Here is a 4,549-nt window from a genome sequence, read left to right on the forward strand (position 1 = left end):
AGCACATCCACATCGCCCCACCACCCCATTTGGGGTCATACTATTTTAACTATAAGAGGTTTTATAGTATTGTGTTGATAGCGTTGGGTTTGGCGACATAGAAGTTTCTCTATGTGGACGTGGGGAAGAATGGCTGGATGTCGGATGGTGGAGTCTTTGCCCAGACCGAGTTCTACGGACGTCTCCAGAGCGGTGGCTTGGAATGGCCACCTGTGGAAGAGAACGTCAAAGGACTTCCATTTGTTTTTATTGCTGATGAAGCATTTGGTCTGGCCAATCACGTGATGAGGCCATTCCCTCAGAGGACCCTCACCCCGGAGAAGAGGGTTTTTAATTACTGACTGGCCAGAGCCTGAAGAGTCATGGAGAATACCTTTAGTAATGGCCAGCCGTTTCCACCTATTTCTAATGGCTATCAACCTGGCGGAGTACAAACTGAACCACATTGTTTTATGCTGATGCATCTGCACGACTTTTTAAAAAGAAATGCTCCAAATTATAATAGCCTCAATTGGGTCTGAGGCCGGACTTCGTGAAAACTAAGACTGACGGCCCTGGAAGCTGTCTGTCCTGGCTTGCTCCCCCCCCCAAAGTGCCCGTGAAGTGCGTGAAAAATATGTGGAATATTTTGCGGGCCATTGCTATGCCAGCTAATTTGTAAATATTTTTCAAATAAAAAAAATAATTGATATGATAAAATCTTGATTTGGATTTACTGTTTGTGTTTCTTTTATCTGTCTCCTAAGTTCACCTAGTGCACTTGTAGTGCCAAGTGGTTTTAACATTATTTAAATAACACTCATTGTCATTGTAAACACCAACTTAATACAAAAAGTGTTATTGTGCATTGAAAAAAGAAGCCACACGTTGTTGAGTAGAAAGCTGTTTACGCCGTGGATATTCCCATGTGCGTTTTATAAAACATTTGGTGGTTTTTTTTTTTTCCAAAGTTTTACCTTGATATTTTTGTAAAAATACAGAAACAAGCATGTTTCCAAACATAAAATACAGAAATCTGGTACTTACAAAGTTCAACATTGCAAAAAAGAAGGCAATATCAGACATTTTATAGTGTGGAAAAGGTCTTGATCTTGCCTTCATCAGATGGGATGAAGTCACCCCTGTAAAAGCCAAATTTAGAAGATGCACACAAATTGTGAGTCAAAATGGGGATTTCCTTTCTGATCCCATACCTAATGTCAACATGTTCTATCTCCCATCATGGGGGATCAATGGATGTGTTTTGGGGGTGCAACCACTTCCTCTCACCTACTAGAGTTGGGAGGAAGGGGTTGCACCCACAAAACGTGTACATTGAAATCCCCTGATGGCAGATAGCATATGTTGACACAATGTGTGCATCTTCCAAATGTGGCTTTTAAACTGTATTAAAATGTAAAAAGTTACTAATAAAATTAGTTTTAAAAAAATCCAGGAATCTTTTTAGGATTTCGATTCTCCCTACATCAATCATGTTCTTCAGTCTTTGTTCAATCTCCTTGGCTTTTTCTTTGACAAGCCGTTGTGCACTGTCACTGGTGAAATGACTCAATTTTGGTACCACAACCTGTACATCACCTAAAATAAAAATACACACCATGTATTATAATTATGCAGGCATACATCTATTACCTGAATCTGTGGTGTCCGACACTGACCTGTTGTGGTGCCAAATTCGAACACTTCTGCCACCTCTCCTTCCTCCACATCCTGAGGTACCACAATCCTCTGCTATCCTTCTTCCTGAGTTGGGGGGTTCCTGTTGTTCTCCGATGGACCAAGTCTTTTCTCCCCTATGAGAATGAAACAAAAGGTATACTTGGCACACAGATATTTGTGGACAGAAATATGAATGTGAAACATTGCTTGGAAGTGGGGTCTGATTAGGCAGAGTTACAAGTTGAAGACATGATTAATTCCTTTAACCAAGCTGGAATACTTACCTTATTTATTTGGACAAGTTTCACACATGGAGACACGCCAAGTATCCACTGGAGCACCTGTGTGGGTCACCCTAAAAAATGTGCTCTAGTGTCCCATACTAGTGCTCCTGAGTCCAGATGTGTAAACAGCTGCTAGGTGTCCTCTCCTTACATTAAACTGAATCAAGTTTGCAATTCATTCTAGTTTCAAAGACATCTAGACAACAATGTCCTAAACTTCTTTTAATACAAATTAGCATGACCAAATGTAGTTAATCCTGTATCAGCTAAAAACATTGTATTTTAGACAATGTTTCCTATGAACGATTACTGTGCCCACAAACATGAAAGTAGCCATTTTAAACTGTACAACAGTAAAGAAAAGCACATGGAGCAGCATGCAAGTTGAAAATCATAATAGGAACACGCGACAAGTACTTATTTTTTTGAAGTTTTCTTTATCCTTCTGTACTGATCCTGCTCCCTTAATTTTTAGGTCTGACCAGCGTTTCCTTAATTGCTCCTTGGTTGTCGTATCCCAAATTTCCGTTGCAGACTCTTCACCACATTCATCATGATTGGGGTTTGGGTATGGTCCATTCTTCCCATCATAGTCGGCCCTCTTCAATATGTGGACCATCTCCACCATCTCTGTCTCTCTCTCTTAAAAATGAAATGAAATAAAAAAAAATATTATCATCCATTAAATTGGAGGCATTGCGAGTACACTCATCGCCCACTAGCAGACAAGAGTGATATCACACTCAATACATCCAAATAGCTGTTTAGGAACAAATTTGCTCCTACCCTAGTGAGCATGTCAATAATATTAAAAATGGCTTCAGAAATGCATAGAGGTGAGGCCTGATGCTTCCAATCATAAGAGCCCTATACTACTGCTTGCACAGCTGAAATGCACCACGCACATTGTGATTTTTATACCGGTGTCGGACCGGTTTCTGCTTCCCCCTGAGTGGATTGTGTGTGATTTCATGCTGGACTATGCAAGTGCTCTTTTTAAGCAATAAAACATAAAGCAGTATTACACTATATCCTGCCTTCTGTGGCTATTTTTTGGGGAGCTATTTTACAGACCTTCTTGATGATGCAAGTTGATATATGCAGTGGATGCAAGTTGATATATGCAGTGAAGAAATAGTATAAAGGTGAAGACCAGGGCCGTCTTAATGAGAGGGCATACCTGGACACTGCCCAGGAGCCCCAGCTGCATGGGGGGGGGCCCTGCACTTTCCCCAAAGATGCTGCTCCTTGAGCCCAAAGTGCCCAGAAATTAGGGGCTCCATGATAGCACTGAGAGTGATGGATACACAGGGGAGACAGGCGGGCAGTGGTGTGCCTTTCTGTGCAGAATGATTCTTATTTCACAGCCGGAGGGGCGGGGCAATAGTGATGCTCTGACACTGCCCCATGCAGCTTGAATGCTTGGGTCTCGGAGTCCATGGGGTAGGAGCTGGAGTGGGGGCTACTGAGTTGGCAGCACTGTGATTCCGCCTGAGGAAGTGGCATTTTGGATGGTGTCATGGTGAGCCCAGCTGTCCAGCACGGTTTGCACAGAATGGCTTGGAATGCCCAGAGGGATCCTCCCTTCTCTGCCCCTCCTTCTGCCTGCATGACTTTATTGGTATAGGTGAGTCCTTGTCCCAGTTGGACACATAGCCAAAAGTTCACATGCACTGTATCTCCACTGGAAAAGTGGGTACTACATGGATGGAATAATGCTGCTGAGGGATATCAAGGGTATATGAGGGAAAACAATGCTGAGGGAGGATCTGGAGTGTATAGGGGTAGCAATGCTTGGGGTATCTTGGGTGCCTATAGTGCTAGAGGTATCAGGGATATAGAGAGGCTACAGTGTAGGGTGTATCAGGTATGTAGTGGGCTCACAATACAAGGGGTATCTTATGGTATATAGTAACAGTGAAGGGGGAATATCTAGGGTACAGAGAGGGAACAGAGTGCTGGGGGGATATCTGGGGTGTAGAGGGGTCATAGTGCTGGGGAGTTATTTATTTGGGGTTGAGAATCCAGGGTGTGTGGAGGAGGTAACAGGATAATAATGGTAGGGGAAACCTGGTGTGTGTGTTTGGGGGGGGGTTGGTTGGGTGGAATTAGGAGTGCTGGATGTATATAAAATGTAGAGGGGGTACAATGTTGGGGGTATCTGAGGCCTTGTCAGGCTGGATGGTGCTGCATGATTTGTATTGGCGGCCGTGTCTATACTTGTTACAACTGTCCTGAGCATCATTCTAGCAGATATATTATATACACAGGACAGCTTTGTTACTTTATGTATGTAGTATTTTCCCACTGTTTCTTTGCTATACAGAAGGATTATTCATGTAGTTAATACGGAGCTCCACTCAGAAGGGGAAGCTCCACTTGTCTGCCTCCTACCTACTTGATGTCTGTTTACCTGTGCTGTCTCCATTGCAGGGGCCCCAGAGCATTACTTTGCCCAGGGGCCCATGATGCTATTAAGATGGCCCTGGTGAAGACACCATTTGTATACCTGCAAAGTGGATTGGGATCCTCCATATATGAGTGCTTGATTGGAATGGGATGCATAAAGGAGCTACAGCATTGAACTAAGGAGTCCTTCCCATTAG

At 43.3% G+C, this 4,549-nt stretch overlaps 1 long non-coding RNA gene across 1 annotated transcript; it reads right to left on the reverse strand.

Annotated features, from left to right (window-relative positions):
* Positions 1-968: 968 nt before the first annotated feature.
* On the reverse strand, positions 969-2,581 carry LOC143942104 (uncharacterized). The gene is made up of 3 exons (XR_013264681.1): positions 2,361-2,581; positions 1,659-1,793; positions 969-1,578 (listed from the first exon to the last, which is right to left on the reverse strand). It is a non-coding gene; the product is annotated as an uncharacterized LOC143942104 (long non-coding RNA).
* Between the last annotated feature and the right edge of the window lie 1,968 nt (positions 2,582-4,549).

The sequence above is a fragment of the Lithobates pipiens genome, unplaced genomic scaffold (assembly GCF_037356315.1).
Source record: "Lithobates pipiens isolate NorthernLeopardFrog02 unplaced genomic scaffold, aLitPip1_a1.2 Scaffold_30, whole genome shotgun sequence".
In the NCBI taxonomy this organism is placed as follows: Eukaryota; Metazoa; Chordata; class Amphibia; order Anura; family Ranidae; genus Lithobates; species Lithobates pipiens.